This window comes from Triturus cristatus, chromosome 4_2 (assembly GCF_964204655.1).
Source record: "Triturus cristatus chromosome 4_2, aTriCri1.1, whole genome shotgun sequence".
Lineage (NCBI taxonomy): Eukaryota > Metazoa > Chordata > Amphibia > Caudata > Salamandridae > Triturus > Triturus cristatus.
Window position 1 is genome coordinate 682,494,573 of NC_140586.1, and position 18,013 is coordinate 682,512,585.

Below are 18,013 nucleotides of genomic sequence, written 5' to 3' on the forward strand. Positions count from 1 at the left end.
TGCAACGCGGGAGCAGTGTGGACTACGGAACACACTCGCCCCGCGTTTTCTCAAGTGGTTCCTCTTTTTGGGATTCCAACGAATTCGGTGGAAACAGCGGGAATTAGCGACGGCGGGGCTTCGTCTGGGCGGGGGCGGGGCGAGCTCCGGGTGACAACCGGCGACGAGCTACATCTGGGGACGGCCGCTCCGGGGGCAGGGGAGGGGAAGAAGTGTTCCCTAACACGAGACGGCATGAACAATAGCTTGCAACTGGGGACGAGAAAGCGAGCTAGACAGTCACTGCTTTGAAAACGCTCGCATACAGGGGTGGTCTTGTGAGGCTGACAGTCCCAGTGACTTGTCTGTGTATCTGATGCTTCAGCTAGGTGAGTGCTTCCCCAGCGCTTTAGAACCATGACCCCATTTAATTATGGCAAACTTTCACGATTCGCATACCGTTGCTGGATATGAGAGGGGGATTTGGAAGGTAAATTCAGCATTTGAATTTACAGCAAAAACGGCGGGAACGCGAAGAAAAGCTTGGTGGGGCCGCTCGGCTTCGATGGTGGAGCGCGCAGCAGCCAGGGAGGGTGGGGGGGGGAGCACGGCGTGGGGGGTTTTGTCGGGAGCCGGCGGGCAGGGGGTTTCCCGCTACCGGCGGTGGGGGAATCAGGCGGACGGCGGGGAGTGCAGCAAGGGGGACCCCCAGGCGCGGTGGAAGTCGGTACTGGGATGGCCTGGACAATTTGGAGTTCTGGGCCGAGGGCGACCGGGTTTAGGGGGTCTGGCCGGGGGACGAGGGGACAGGGGGTGCAGGGTGGGGGCGGGGCGTGAGCGGTGTGGCGAAGGAGGGGTGGAAGTCCGGGGGTGAGGGCGGGGGACGATGGGGGGGGGGCGGGGGCGAGCGGACAGGGGTGGGGTGGTCGGGTAGGGGGTTTGGAGCGTCGGGGGGGGACAGGGACGGAAACGAGAGGGAGGTGGGGGATTGGAGCGCGGTGGGTCGGGCGTGGGTAGCAAATACGTTGGGGGCCGGTAAGCGAGGCTGGGAGGGGAGTCGGGAGGGTGGTAGGCCCAGCACACCAGACTACTTCATTTCTTTCCAGGCGGGAGACCGACAGTTTGACCGGCGCGGGGTGCCAGACTTGGTAGGGCTGGGAGCGGCTCGATGGCACCAAGGAGAAGGGAGGGTGGAGCCTTGGGCGGCGTATCCTGTACCGGCGAGGGATCCCGGCGCGGCTGGCATAAGTAGGCCCGGTACGGGCTCGCCAGCCCCAACACCCACGGGGTCACGGCGCCCCGGGGACCATCGGCAGAGGAGCACCGCAGCGGAGAATGTTTGTTGACCACTCCAGCAGTTGGCGCCACCAGCGGGGAGCGCTGGGGGTGCGGGACAGGATGGAAGACGGAGTTGCGTGAGGGGGACAAGGGGGACAGGGGGCCGAGTAATGTTGTGGCTAGTTTCTTGCATGTGTCACGACGCCAGGCGTGGCCCACGGGTCGGACATCGAGGTGGGAAACAGCTCGGCCCCCAGGACAGGACGCCGGGAGGAGCGGCGGACAGAGGCACTGGCGCCAGGTAATAAACATTTGCTCGGGCGCCCAGTGGTGGTTTCCAGAGGGGTGGGGGGGGGGTCGGGGGGAGGTTGCACGAGGGAGAGTACGTTATGGATGTGCTAGTAGGCCAGGAAGGCGCAGAAACGGGGGACGAATGTAAGACCGCGGAGAAGGGACGGTCAAGAAAGAGGCAGCTGATGCAAGGACAGGGGAGGGGCCTGGCTAGCTCAGTCGTTAGAGCATGTAGACTCTTAATCTCAAGGTGTGGGTCGGGCTCCACAGTGGGCTCACACAAAAAAAAAAAAAAAAAAAATCAAGTGGAAAAGGAGGAATTGAAGAGCACACGGTTACCGTTTATGGGGGTAGCGAAGCCCTTGGGGGGCATTGGATGTTGGTAACAAAACGAGGTTTGGAAGGAGGAATATGTGGAAATGGTCAAACTCCGGCATAGGAAGGTCAGGGCAAAGGAGGGTTCCGAGGAGGTGGAATTCGAGTGGGCAAGGAGGCTTAAGGTGCCTGTGACGATAGGGAACCGGACAGCGGCTTTTCTCATTTTGACAGTGGGTACGGTGGGGAGCTTCCAGGGAGGTTAGTGGCCATGTGTAAATACAAGGCAGTCATACGGAAAGCGCAAATTACAAGGGGGGGATATGCCTGGGCTCAGTATGCTGAGGAATTCCGGGCGCGCATGGCGTGGGATACGGCAGCGAAGCGGGGAGAACATACCATGGGGCTCGCGGGGTCGGTGAAGACTATTTTTACGGCCAGTTAATATCTGATGCGCCCTCTATCTGGGGACCATATATTCAATTGATTTTTGGAACAGGGAGATGGAATAGGAGCTGGCTCTGTCCAATCCACGCATCAACCTGGTATTGCAGTACCTCCAGGAATGGTGCAACACAAAAGCAGCCACGGCAGGTGGGAGGGGGGCTGATGGGCCTGGGCCCCAGGGCGCTTAGTACGGTTAAGGTGGGGAAGTTGTGGGGTTATCCGGACAGGACGAGCGCCGCTGGTGTAGTGGTATCATGCAAGATTCCCATGCTTAAAATAAAAAAAAATAAAAAATATATATATATATAAAAGCAGTGGCGGAGTGACTACGGTTGGGGGTTTCTGGTGGGGTTTTAGTTTGGTGTAGGACGGTACGAGGGTGCGGAGATGGGCAGTTACGTTGAACTTGGCGCAGGAGCGCCCACAGGTGGGAAAAGCGAAAATGGATAAGGAGGTACAGGAGGGCCGCAGGGCGGACCCCTTTCAGGAAATGGCTGTTGCATAAAGTTGATGGGGTCACCCATTGGAGTGGTGCCGGAAAAAAAAAAAAAAAAAAAAAAAAAAACGAGCAGGGGCAGTTTTGGCTGATACAGCAATGGTCATGGCCCAAAGGTGGGTCGGTCACGGAATTTATTGAGGAAAGTGCGGCCACTGTGTTTTACTCCTCTGTTGACGTGGCTATGTTACTGGTGGTGACCACGGGCGCAACAGTGCAGATGGCAAAGTGCGACATGCAGTCAGCTTTCCGGCTGCTGCCAGTTCATCCAGATGACTTGGAGCTGTGGGGCATACAATTCGGCGGTCACTGGTATGTGGACAAAGCATTGCCGATGGGCTGCTCCATGTCTGGCGCACTTTTGAAGTTTCGGCACGTTCCTACAAGGGTTAGTTACGGAACGGACGGGTCACCAAGGCGCGATGTGGGTCTTGGATGACTTCTTTTGTGTCGGCACCTCAGACTCCGCGGACTGCCAGAAGGGCTGGACAGTTTCCCTGAGATCATGAGGGAGATGGGTGTGCCATGGGCACTGGGGAAAACACGAAGACCCAGTATGGTACTGGCTTTTCTAGGCATGGATCTGGGTCCCGTTTGGTGGAGGCATGCCTTCTGGTGGATACAAAGCGAAACATGTTAGAACTGCGAGCAAGTGTGTTGACGCGACAGAAGGTGACGATTGGGGGCATGCAAGGGTCGCTGGGCATCTCAATTTTGCCAGTAGGGTGGGTAGAGTAGGGCGGACGTTCGGGAGGCGACTGGGGAGACCAGTGGAGAGGCAGAGGCCCCCACACTAGCCTGTTCGGCTGTCAGCGGGGTGCGGGTAGCCTCGAGAATGTTGGCAGTTTTTACGGCACCAGTTAACGGGGTGCGTTTGATGAGGGACGTGGACATTGGTGTGGAATGTGCGGATTTTCTCAGATGCAGAAGGGAGCAGGGGATTTGGGCTGTACTGGCAGGGAAGGTGGTGCGTAGAACCCTGGCCCGCAGAACGGGTGGAGGGAGGCAGGAGCATGGCTTTCTGGGATGTCTTTTCCTGGGTGGTGGCTGTCACGCGGTAGGGGGGTTTCCGTTAGATCACAAGAAGGTCACGTTAGGAGTGACAAAATGGCAGTGGTGCAGGGGAGCAACAGGCAAGTCGGCACGGGACGAGCAGGTGCTCGAGTGGTTGAGGGTTTAGGGGCGGGGGCGTTGAGGCATGATATGACGTTCCACGCGGTGCATGGGCTAGGCGTGGTCGATGACATTGCGAATGCCTTGTTTAGTTCACAACGCGGGAGATTCGGTGGGCTCGCCTAGGACGGGACGGGACTCTGACCGGAATGATGAAATAGTTATGGGAAGTGGGCAACACCGGATGCTACACTTGGTTTTCGGCGCCTTAGCCCTGGTTACGAGGTCAGCATACCGGGCGGCATGGGAGGAGTTTGTCCATTCAGAGGCGAACGGGCGGGTTCCCGGGGTGGCAAGACAAGAGGCGGTTTGCAGTTCATATTGGCCTTGGCGGCAAAGGGTCCGTCCGAGGGGACGATGGGGCAAGTTGGCGGGGGTCGGTTTCGTCGGGAACTGGTTATGGGGAGGTCTCTTTCGGGGCGGAAGGTTTTATTAGTTGGCTCTGAAAGGGGAAAACGGACCACAAAAAGCGAGCTGGGATGAGGGTGCGTTCGCCACCGGTTGCCCTTTGCGGTGGGTTTTGCGTCGGAAATCTTGCTCGGGGGGTTGGGGGACTTGGTCTGTTCACATAGGTGAGGGCGGGGCGTGAAGGCTTCGTACTGCGGGCGGTGCTGCATACAGCAATGAGGAGACGGGTTATCGAGGAGAAAGGTTTTTGGCACGCATTCCTTCCACATTGGGGCGGCATCAGGGGCACAGGCGAGGGGTTGGGAGAGTAGGGACATCAGGAAGTTGGGCAGGTGGTCATCGAATTGTTATTAGCGGTATGGGTGCAGCAAAAAAAAAAAAAAAAAATAATGATAATGTTTAGTTGGGGTTTTTTCCTGGTTTTCATTCTTGTTTTCTTTTCAGGTTCGGTTATGGGACCCCTCGCCAGGGAGATGGCCATCGGGATCGTGGGGTATTCTTTTGTGAGACGGGCGCGGGTACAGGCCCGGGAGAGTTATTTTGAGGACAGCTTGGGGGTCCAGACAGACTTATCCTCTGTGGCATGGCGGAGTAAGGGCCTTTTGGAGCGGGAAGGAATTTGTGCCAGTGGGGAACGTATTTTACGGGCGGGAAGGGGCCCGTTTCTGTTGGTATCACAGTTGGGGGAGACTGACAGGGCAAGGGAGACAGGTTGGCACTGAGGCGGTTTATGTCAAAGGACCTGGTATGGATCAGGGGGAGATGGGTGGCGTTTTCCATTGTCGGGTCGGAATTTGTCCCCTGGCGGAGTTGGACGGGGGCGGTAAGCCTTCGGGCAGTGGATTAAGTGAGGAGGAGGTTACCCACGGAGATGGGGCGGTTTGGTAGTTATGTGGGGATAGGACGATTGGCTCATGGGGACATCTGCGGCGATGCGCGAGTGCTGTTCAGGGACGCTGGGGTACACTTGTCGCATTGGGGATTTCCCCGGTACCGCTTGGAGTTTGAGAGGTTTTAGCACGGTTGCTAGGGGTTTTACATGCGTTAAGGTTCACATGCGGTCCCGGGGGGATTGGGGGGGGCAGAAAAAGGGGAGGAAGAGGCGTATCCGCCTACACTCCCCCCCCTTGTTTCTGGGTGGCGGGGTGGTTGACAGTTGGCCGGGATTGGCTAGAGTTTGTTGTTATACGTTTGGTAGTTTGGGTCCAGGAACAGGGAAGGGGAAACAGTTTGGATAAGTTTAGATTAGAGGTTGGATAGTTACAGTTGCACAGAAGGCAGGTAGGGGTTACGGTCAGGGGAGTTTGGGAGTGGGAAAGGCTACATGGTGTAGGGTTGGGTTAATTGTTGGTTATGGAATGTTATGTTGTATTTTGGGGGATGGGGGAACTGATGTTGGGATCGTAGGGGTGGGGGAAGGAACAAGAGGTCAGGAAATGATTGTATAGCGAGGTGTTAGTTTTGTAAGGCAGTGGCCAAGGAGTTAAAATTGTGATATGCACCTGTTTCAATAAAGCGGCCTTTTTCACACACAATAAAGTAGTCTGGTGTCGGCTTGCCCCCCCACTCCCCCTTAATTCCCAATGGGAGCTTGGGGGGCAGCCGAGCACAGCGAGGTCTGCCTCCCGGGCAGATTGGGAGGGGGAGGGGGGGGAGTGGCCGTAGCGGCCATTTTGTGAGTTTGGGCTGCATTTTGGGATAGCCCAAATGCAGCCCAATTACGGCAAAAGTAGCCCAAGGGCTATATAGGCTAGTTGCGCGCCTCCCCAGCCACCATTTTAAGTTTGGTGACCTGGTGGCTGGGAGCGCGGGGAGTAGGAAATATTTTCCCCTCCCGCCCACCCTAATGTTTAGGGGTGAAGGGGCGTAGTTTTAGGGGTGTGGGATGTCGTTTGAGAAGCCTGGTGGGCAGCATTTGTGGGAACAGGTGCATAGGGGCAGTTGGCTGTATTGTCGCTTGGAACAGGTGCAGGCGGGGTGGTTGACAGTTGGCCGGGATTGGCTAGAGTTTGTTGTTATAAGTTTGGTAGTTTGGGTCCAGGAACAGGGAAGGGGAAACAGTTTGGATAAGTTTAGATTAGAGGTTGGATAGTTACAGTTGCACAGAAGGCAGGTAGGGGTTACGGTCAGGGGAGTTTGGGAGTGGGAAAGGCTACATGGTGTAGGGTTGGGTTAATTGTTGGTTATGGAATGTTATGTTGTATTTTGGGGGTTGGGGGAACTGATGTTGGGATCATAGGGGTGGGGGAAGGAACAAGAGGTCAGGAAATGATTGTATAGCGAGGTGTTAGTTTTGTAAGGCAGTGGCCAAGGAGTTAAAATTGTGATATGCACCTGTTTCAATAAAGCGGCCTTTTTCACACACAATAAAGTAGTCTGGTGTCGGCTTGCCCCCCCACTCCCCCTTAATTCCCAATGAGTTAAAGCTATCACCTACATATAATTGCGGCGGGATACTCCAGGGGCATTGTTACCACGCAGCACAACTTTGGAATTTCCCAATTTAGATTTTTTTCTTTTTCCCTCTGTACTTTCCTGCTCAAAGATGGTAGATGGCTCATTGTTAAGGATTGGAAAATCTTTTACATCTTTTCAATATGAGTGAAATACGAAGGAAAATAACAGTTAGCCAAGAGTCTTTTCAACGAATTGGATGATGGACAGGGGCCCTCCCCAGAATGCAGATAAGGTATACCACCGGCCTCCAGCACTATAAGACAATTACTATATCATTATGAGAAACTGCTGAAAAAGTAAACAACTGTTCCACCATAAAAACTCAAGCCGATTCCCGCGCGCCGGAAACTAGCTGTGTAAAATAAACCTCATTTAACTACAGTACAGTCACCCTGCTGTCAGACCGCAAATCTGAAAGCAAAACAAATGCGGCGTAAAACGATTCGGTTCAGCGGCTCCCTCGTTCTGTTTTTTTTTTCTCTTACAAAAACGGAAGAAACTTCACTTCCCCTCTCATATCAGCACTCTGTTGCATACTTTGTTTTTGTGAAGACCACACTGGCTCCAAATGCCCCCAAACAACTCCTGATGTCGCACAGATAGTTGCCGTCTGTCCCTTTGCACACACACCCCTTCTGCAGAAATTAACGAGCCACACTGTGCATTCTGTCTGACTTTTCTCCTCACGGTGTCACCTGGGAATTGTCCTTCTGTCTGTAGGGTGATCTGTGTGATCTTCGGCAGGCCAGGAATCAACGAGTAGCGTGATTTAGGGAGATGTGAAGCGCTAAACATCTGACTCTCAACAGAGCAACTGCTTTTATACAATGGCGGCGATGGAAGGGGGTGGGCACTAATGGGGACGGTGCACAACCTGTAAATGTCCTGCACCCCCTTGTGTGTTGCTGCCAGGGACATCCGCAGCTTCACCTCTGGGACAGCTCACCTCCGTGTCACCCAGGGCTGCTCTACCCCGCCACGTGCACATTCTGCTAGCCAGACTCACTGTTTAAAACATCCCCGTGCAGACAGGTAAAGCTTACCCTGCAGTGAGCAATGCCCGAACACCACACATGCTCCCATGGAGGGTGCAAGATGCGATGGAACAATGCTGCTGCCCCAAAGAGAGACTCCATAGACCCAACAGCCCACAACCTGCTCCATGCTCAAGTACATGCATCCAGCATACACAGTACCTGCCTTTAAATAGTATACTGCGTGTTCCAATAGGTTTTATGTGATGCTATCGAAACGTTGCCGCACACTGTTTCGCCTTAATTATTTTTCAATGCATGGAATTTCATGCACCTGTATGTATCGTAAAATAATGGAGCCCTGTGTCCTGCGCCTTCTTACCAGTTGCTGGCTGGCTCCCTCGGCAGCCTGCAGCCAGTCCCCAAATTGCCAGGCTCTGTGATTACCAGAGTGCGCCTGTTTAAGTTACAAGCATTTTTTTGTGAACTCTAAATAAAACTCAAGGACGAACCTGTCTGTCCTCTGCTTATCTAGGGAGTCACTTTCTGGTCAGCCCTCTCAATTTATCTCTCTTATATTTAATCAGCATTAAGGTATTGCTTGTCCTTAAGAGCTTTGTCTAATGGGGTAACTGGACGCTTTTGTAAGTCTAGCGTTTCCTTTTTTATCATATACTTAACTTAAAAGCAGAATTGGGGCAGGCAGCCCATAAGGTGCTGCATAGCTCAATACATATAAGGTCCCAAAGCCGAGACCGTTTGCATTGCAAATGCTTGTTCTTTCAGGTTGCCAAGTCAGGGGGTTAATTGTTCACAAAGCAGCAAAATTGGCCATGTTGCTCTGGGGGCCATGATTAGGTTGATAAATTCCAAGAATTGAGGGCATTTATGGAAGACAGGCATAAAGGAGGAACTTACAGGTCTTCGGGGTAGATGTGTTGCAACTTAGCAGGCACAAGAAAGATATATTACACAGCACTGCAAGATAGGTTGGCATTTGGTAGAGGCTGCAAATGGTTTTACTGCAATCCAGGTTACTCTTTTTACTTATCTGATTATTTGAACCCTGTGAGATTCCATGAGAGTTCAGATTATAACTATATTCTTCTAGGAGTGCTATTGTGAATATCCAAATTCCTCACAGCTAATTCATCTATACTAGTGGGAGTCTTCATCCAAGACGTAGACACAACAGAGTTTGGCATCAGAGGTTTGCAAAGTAAAGTCTCTTTACTTGTGACTTGACATATTTTGTTTAACTTCACTAGTTTCCCAAAAAGCCATGCTTACAATGTTTGAAGAAGAGGGTTGCTTAACAAGCCTTTGTAAAATACTGAAATCACTTACACAATGGACAGGGACATGGATTAACTGGCACCTTTTAGCAGCCTTTCCCGAATATTAACCTCTACTCTTCAAAAATGTTCAGAGCACCCTAAGCCCCAAAATCTGCATGGTCCCTTTCCCTCTTGTGCCAAATTCTCTGTGTGACTCCTTTTAGGAGCCTGTCCTGACCATATCTTGCCCCTCGTTACAGTGAAGAGGACACCATATTGCTTTGCTGGTTTTCTCGACCCTGCCGACACCAATTGAAGTGTATTCAGCAGGGTGGATAGTTCCCCATCCAAGGGTAACATATTATTGTAAACTAAACATCGAACTTGGATTGTTTATCTTGACTTTGCTACATGGACTGTAGCTATTAATGACCTTTTGATGTTTTCTCGACTCATATACTGCCTGGACTGTGGCTATTCATGTTGGTATTACACAGATAGCTTTTTTGGCTCATACATTAAAGGAATGTTTTTCGACCACTGGATGCTCTGACACTGACGTACAATAATATATCTCTGCCCAATGTTTTATTGGACGAAACACATTGGCTGATGTTTTTATGTATATCACATGATACAACAATAAAGGAAGAAATGCAACTGGATCATGCAAAAATTGTGATATACTTTACTGTGGAATTTCACTTCTTTGTTTCTCATGTGGTGCAGCTCTGTTTTTGCTTTTGTATATCTTGCCCCTTCTTTGGCACCTTACGCTGGGGAGAAATTGCAGAGTCACAGTACTAATCACTGCTGCAGGATTTTCTAACCATAGGGCATATTTTAGCATGAAATTGTAACAGTTGCTGGGTTCGGTGGTGAAAACTTTGCCATGGGCAAAATGAGGAAACTCCTCCCTATTTTACATATATACACCATTTTTTATTTTCACTTGCCTGTCTTGTTGTTAAGTTCACAAGCACTGGAAATCCACCACATTCTCTCACACCTACACATATCACCACATTCTCAATCAATTAATCAATCAATCAATATTTGTTAAGCACAACTACTCACCCGCGAGGGTCTCCAAGTGCTGGCTGGGGGGGGGGGGATGGGGCAGCAGGTCCTACTGGGTGCTGAGGTTCAGTCAAAGAGCCAGGTCTTGAGATCCTTCCTGAATTGGGTCAGAGACGGGGGTAGACTGAGGTGGAGAGGCATGGTGTTCCAGGTTTTGATGGCGAGGAAGGAAAAGTATCTTCCTCCAGTCCTGGTCTTACGGATCCGAGGGACGGTGGCTAGGGCCAATTCAGCAGAGCGGAGGTGTCTGGTGGGTACGTTGAATGAGAGGCAGTGGTTCAGGTATGCTGGTCCAGCGTCATGGAGGGCTTTGAAGGCGTGTGAGGAGTTGGAACATGACTCTTTTGTTGACAGGGAGACAGTGGAGTTGCCGCAGGTGTTCGGAGGTGTGGCTGTGTTGTTGGATGTTTATGAGCAGTTTGGCTCCGGCTTCCTGTACAATCTGTAGTTTTCTGAGGAGTTTCTGGGTGGAGCCTGCTTAAAGTGTGTTGCTGTAGTCATGTCTGCTGCTGACGAGTACATGGGGGATTGTCTTTCTGGCCTCAGTGGGGATCCATCTGAAGGTCTTTCGAAGCAGGCGAAGACTGTGGAAGCACGATGAGATGACAGCCTTGATCTGGTGGTTCATCGTGAATGAGAAGTCCAGTATGATGCTGAGGGTTCTTGCGTGGCACGTGGGTGTAGGGAGGGTTCTAAACGTAGTGGGACCAGGATGTTGAGTCCCAAGATGAGGACTTCGGTCTTGTCGAAGTTGAGCTTGAGCCAGCTGTCTCTCATCCAGGTACAGGCGGCCTTCATCCTGTCGTGGAATTTGTTTCTGGCGAATGTGGGCTCAATGGTGAGGGAGAGAATCAGCTGGGTGTCGGCATAGGAGACAATGTTGAGTCTGTGGTTCCTGGCTATGGCTGCATGTAGGCAATCTAGACGTTGGTCAAGGGTGGGGCCCTGGGGGACTCAGCAGCTGATCTCCATGAGTTCTGAGATGAACAGTAGTAATCTGACTCACTGTGTTCTACCGGTGAGGAAGGAACAGATCCAGTCCAGGGCTTTGTTGTGGAGGCCGGCATCTTGAAGTCTCGTGCTTAGGGTGCGGTGGGAGAGCACAGGATCCTGGGTACATGCAAGCATGAACAAAAAGGAATTGACAAAAAGAGAGTAAAGACTTGTTTGCTGTATTCCACATCATAGAACTGTAGTACTACTGAGCATAGTGATCACTTTTAGTCATCAAGTTAAGACAACAGGATCAGAATCTGTCTTTTGGCAATGTATTTCATTCTATAGATCCCTAAAGAAAGTGACAATGATAGAACGGCCAAAATGAAGCTCTTCAGCAACTACTCTCACCATCCTAAAACACCATCTACTGCTATATCTGTTGTGTATTCAAAGTAATTAACTAAAAAGGGCCATTTTGGGGTGAGGTAATATAAATACTGAGCACTTGAGGCATTCTTTAAGAAAGATATAAACTCTGGGATAGTGTTCAACACCTTTTTAATGTAGTCTGTTAAACATTAGCTATACATTAGCTATACATCAGCAGGTTCCTTGGGCTCCATTCACTGAATACTGCTTAAAATGCAAACATATTTTAATGATACACAACTCTACTTGAAAGTTTCCTCTAGTCAAGAACTTTAGCACCTCAAATACTGCATGGACTTCATCCTGACCCAGATGAATGATACCCACCTGAAGATTAACCCCATCAAGACAGCATAACGGTGGAGAAAATCAAGCAGCAACTAGTTCCAACCTTCCTCAAAGTCAAGAACCTTGTGGGCTTCAAACCTTCAAATTTGAACAACGGCAGGTCACCCTGGACAAAAACTTCACCCTCAATGTATACACTAGTAAGAAAACAAAAACAGCCTAGTACTAGCTCTTTGTATTAAAGAAAGCGAATATGTTCCTCCCAGAAAGTGACTTCAGAACTGCTGTTCTAGGTCTCTTACTTCTGCATCCGGATACCTGGCCTGTCAGACTTCCCACAGGTTTCTTTAAAAGCATTCTACCCGCCACAGCACATCACATCCATGGCCATAAGAAATATGGTGACATTGTCCCCATCCCGCTAGAGCTCCTCTGGCTTACCCTTGCCAGTTCCACTATCTTCAAAACCAGCCTACATCATTTACAGAGGTATCACGACAAGCACCCCGCCTACCTGGGTGATCAGCTCCTAATCTCCGGTGATGCTCTTCACATATGTGACCGATATTTCCAAACCTAGATTCTAGCTGATAAATCTGCTGGGTCTGAAATTATGAATTTTTAGAGTGACTTGCAGTATTGTTTTTTGGGGGTCAAATTTAATGGTCAGTAATAACAGGCGTAATCTCTAAATTTTGGTATTACTGACTAGTTAATCTATACATACTATGAAATGCAAAAATACAGGAAATTGCATCATTACAGGCAGGGAGCATGTCATATCATACAGAGAGACATGATCACCTTCAGTTGGTACTCAAAGCTCACACTTGCATTTATTGCCTAACTCAAAGACTGTGCTCAAGACAAAAGTAGATTTGATGATAACTGCATCCCAAAGCCATTTGATTCAGCCTTTTGGCATTTAAAAAGCTTCACGTCACTATCCTAATTTGCAAAAAGACATCTAGACAACTAGAACAGACTATTGTATGCCACGGCTCCCAAGTGATTGTGGAAAAGTATGTTTGGTGAGAAGGGGTTGCAGGTGCTGCAAGGTGGAGGTAGAAAAGGAGGAACCAGGCCTATTGAAGATTTGCTACATAAATAAGAAAACCCACAACTAGTACTTCTGGTTGTGTATACAGAACATCAGATTTGATCACCTGTATCAAATTTGGTCTTGTATGTTCACTAGTGATCATGTGTAACACAGCTGTTGGAAAAGAAACCTTTTTATGACAAGAACCCTCACTTACCCAAGGATGACATGCTTCATCATTGGGTTCCCTCCTCACACCTGAACTGCAAGGTCCATGGTGCAGGCAACAACTCCCCTAGGGGAAGGAGTTGAGGTGTTTTGGAAAGATCAGCGATGGTGAAGGGATACTGAAGGGCAGAGTGCAGAAAAAATGTGCTGTGGTGATAGATACAACTATCTCCAGGAGTCCAAGTAGACTTTATTAAGTGGCCTCTGGGATAGACTTAAAAAATAGGACTAGGGATTATTATATCATATTCCTCTTGGGGGTCAACATGTTTCTGCCTAACTATGGTCCCATACAGGGATTTCAGAGCATTCGTCAGGACCTCAAAGTTATAAAGTCAATCTTCATCAACTTGTTAAAATAGAAAATGTAAATATACTGGCCACCACGTGATCAAGGCGACCAGGATTGCGATGACCCGTATTGTTTGTGGGCACCATCTTTCTGAAAGCGAGAATGAAAACAATTATAATACATTATCATCACAGTGCACAAGGGTATCAAAAATTTGCAGTTCAGTGTTAGAATTATATCGGCACTGTAGAAGATCTATGGTGTAGACACTAGCTTTGCATTACTATATATTCTACAATTGATCTTATCTAATGATTAGGAAGCGGAGTCGACTCTCGGACCACTCGGTACGTCTTGTGGTGCCCAACTGAAATAAAGCAAAACACACAAGATGATGGACGGAATGTTGCACATTGGCAAAACATTCACCCCCAGTCACAGATCTGGGTTTAATCCATTGTTATTTTGCTCACCACGCCACCCCAGTTCAGACATGGCCATATGCAAATCAGTCTTGACCCTGTGCCTCATGGGAACAGTCCATCCCGAACTGGCCATGTCTGAACTGGGGTGGCGTGGTGAGCAAAATAACGATGGATTAAACCCAGATCTGTGACTGGGGGTGAATGTTTTGCCAATGTGCAACATTCCGTCCATCATCTTGTGTGTTTAACTGAAATAAAGAGCACAGTAATAGTAAAACTGAATGTGTATGGATATATGCAAGCACAAACCATGGCAGAGTTTATCAGTGCATCTTAGATTGGGACATTAATGGCTTTTATGGTCTCTCCATTTAAGAGAGCAAGGCTGCATGGAATCAGTCACCTTATTGTGTGCTCTTACTGTTATTAGATCCAGATGAATAGTTACATTGAGGCACAAGTGCACATTCCATAGACTGTATACGGGTGTGAGAGGGTACGCATACTAGCGTTGAAGTTCTATTCAAATTCATCAGAGCCTAGAAATTGCAGTATATGTGCTCGGCTCGATAGTACATTGTTTTTTGTAATCAAGTGTTGAATGACAATAGATCATAACCTAGAAAATGAAGAAAAAGAATGCAAGCAGCCAACTGAATATAATCACTTCTCAAAAATATCTGTGTGGAGCATGGGTTAATTCTGGGCACAGTAACCAAATGTTTATGCTCTGGCTGATTAGGCAAGCCCATTGGCATTGAGACGTGATAAAAACTATATAATACTCAGAGCCTAACAAAAAAATGCAGTGTAAGGGCACAGTGGAAGGATCATAATTGTTTATAATCCAGCTCAGCCTAGACCTAGTGCACAAAGTGATTTGCAGCTTACCTTTGCTGTCGGTGCCGAATCCCTACAAACGTCCTGGAGAGAGTCGGAAGCAACCGCCGTCTGTGTCCTGTAAAGGAATTCCAGTGTACGGCGTGTGTTGTGTGCATTGCGTGTATCGCATGTGTTACATGCTTACGACTACCAGTTAGGAATATGGGACATGTAGTCCTAATAGTCTGTTTTGTGATGTAGACTATGTCCCATATTACATTATGATTCCTTGGGAGTTATGCAGGAAATGTATTAATAATATTATCCAACAATCTGTATTATTCATCTCGAGGTGCACTCAAAGATATAAAATGTCAGCAGATTTCAAATGTAATGGAAATATAATCATGAACGGTGGGATCTTACATAGTGATGTATTATTTGTGTAGGCTGATCCATGGTATCTCGTCATTCAGCCCACACTTATCACTCCTTAATCTGAAAACCCATCGTTGTTCTCTTTGGAACAAGACTGACTCCTGGGAGCCCATTGTAGGTGAAAAATGTGGTTTGTCTATTACCACCTCTGTTATATCGTTTTCTATGTAAGCTCGATCTAGGAAGTGTCTGGTGAATTTAGTGCTGGTTTTCCACCTATCGCAGATATCCTATCGAGAAAACCTCATCAACAGAGTGCTGAAACGAGCCAGGAATAATAACAGGGACTGAGGAATAGCACTTTTGTACTAGGACGTGTTTCCGCGTCTACTCACCGGCTCCCAGTATAGAAACACATCCTAGCACAAAAGTGCTGTTCCTCTTATATTTGGATGCTGGGACTGATTCTGTCCTACTCACAGTGCACGATCACTCACGCGGATAGAGCAACTATTGAAGGAACAAAAATTAAAAGTGAACGGAAATAACCAATTATCCCTGCCCTCTTGGCTGGGACGGAATTATAACCGGTTCAAAGGCTGACCGTTCAATCACAAGGTCAGTTAGCCCTGAGGAAGTCGTGGGTCACTCCCGGGCAACGAAACACGTGTTGGCTGGACTAACAGAAAAGAACATTAAAACACATACTGTCATATACTGTTGTTGTGATGTATATTACTCTGCATAAATGCAAATGATATTGTGTGTGTGCTCGGGCCTGTGGTAAATATTTGTGTGATCCCACTGGGTCACTTATGCTGAAGGGTGGATGACTCTTCTTCCCTTGAGCACCAACAGATAGACACACTACATATAACTATATACTGGAATTAGAAAGCGCCACTACCAAACGGGGGCACTTTTCATCCTATCTAGTTATCAAATATAACAGGGAGGCCGTGTTAGAAACACACCCCAAACAACAAATTGATAGACTGTTCTGTGTGAGCACTTTTAGCCACCGCACGAACACAGTGAGAAAGGTGGTAAATAAGAATTGGTCCATCTTAAACACAGGAGTCAAAGATCTGCCCAAACCTTTGTTTGCCCTGAAAAGTAGTAAGAACATTGGAGACATGATTCTTCACACAAGACCGCAAATCTATCAGAAGAAGACAAACCAAAATACTTTATGGTCCCTCCCTCCTGTGAAGGGACATTTTCCATGTGGTTCATGCTCTGTGTGTCCATACACCAATGTGACACACCAGATTGATCTAGGACTTAAATACCATGGAAACTCTTGAAACATATGAATTGCAACACAGAAGGAGTACTATATCTATTCAGATGCCCGTGCAAACTCAACTACATAGGCATGACCACTGGCAAAATCAAGACTAGGATCATTGAACACTGGAGCTCAGTTAGGTTTATCAGACACTTTCTAGATCGAGATGACACAGAAAATTATATAACATGGGTGGTAATAGACAGAACAAATTTTTCTCCTTCAATGGGCTCCCAGGAGTTAGTCTTGTTCCAGAGAGAACAACACTGGAATTTCTGATTCAGGAGTGATACGTGCGGACTGAATGACGAGATACCATGTACCAGCCTACACAAATAATACATAACTATAACATTGTACAGTAGGCAGGTTTTACCATGATAGATCTCACCGTTCATGATTAGATATCCTTTTTCAGTTCTATGCACACACTGTCTGTACATGCTCTCTGTATGTTTTACCATCTCTGTATATATCACCATCATACAGAGAGACATTCCTAGATCCTTGTTCTATTAGCTCTTATCAGACTTTAAGATAACCATCTGCCATTATATTTACTCCAACATCATTTAGTACCCTAAGAAGGGACACAGGCACTTTAATGCCTATCAAATTTTAGATCTGCTGACAGATTATATCTATGAGTGTACCTCAAGATGAATAGCACAGATTGTTGGATAAGATTAGTGTTCTTCATTTCCTGCATAACTCCCAAGGAATCATAATGTAATATGGGACATAGTCCACATGACGAAACAGATTATTAGGACTACATGTCCCTTAATCTTAACTGAGAGTCGTTAGCACATGACACATGCGACTCACGCAACGCACGCAACACACGCTGTACAACGGAATCCTTTTCCAGGACACTGACGGCTGTCGCTTCTGACTCTTGCCGGTATGTCTGTAGGGATTCGGCACGAACAGCAAAGGTAAGCCACGAATCTCTTTGTGCACTAGCTCTAGATCGAGATGGATTATAAACAATTATGATCCTCCCACGGAGCCCTTACACCTCCTTATTTTGTTAGGGTCTGAGCAGTATATAGTTTTAATCGGGTCTCAACGCCAATGGGCTTGCCTAATCAGCCAGAGCAAAAACATTTGGTTACAGTGCCTGGACTCAACACAGATAATTTTGGGAAGTGATTATATTCATTTGGCTGCTTGTCTTATTTTTCTTCTTTTTAGTGGTTTTATCTATCGTCATTCAACACTTGATAAAAAAAAAAAACTTTACTATTAAACCGAGCACGTATACTGCAATTTCTAGGCTCTGATAATTTTGAGTAGAACTTCAGTGTTAGTATTTGTGCCCCATCACACCCGTATACAGTCTATGGGAAGCGCCATTGCGCCTCGATTTAACTATTCATCTTGAGTTGATGCAGAGTGACTTTACAACTTTGAGGTCCTGACGAATGCCCTGGAATTCCTGTATGGGGCACTAGTTGGCCAGAAACATGTTGACCCCCGAAAGGAATATGATATATTAATCCCTAGTCCTCTTTTTTAAGTTTTTCCCAGAGGCCACTTAATAAAGTATAGGTGGACCCCAGGAGATAGTTTTATCTATCATCACAACAAAGTTTTTCTGCACTCTTCCCTTCACTACCCCTTCGCCATAGCTCATCTTTGCAAAACAGCTCAGTTCCAACCCCTAGGAGAGTTGTAGGCCATACCATGGACCTTGCAGTC

At 48.1% G+C, this 18,013-nt stretch overlaps 1 non-coding gene across 1 annotated transcript; it reads left to right on the forward strand.

The window, feature by feature from the left end:
- The first annotated feature begins 2,258 nt into the window (after window positions 1-2,258).
- LOC146834895 (U2 spliceosomal RNA) lies at window positions 2,259-2,442 on the forward strand. The gene has a single exon (XR_014960947.1). It is a non-coding gene; the product is annotated as a U2 spliceosomal RNA (small nuclear RNA).
- Window positions 2,443-18,013: the final 15,571 nt, after the last annotated feature.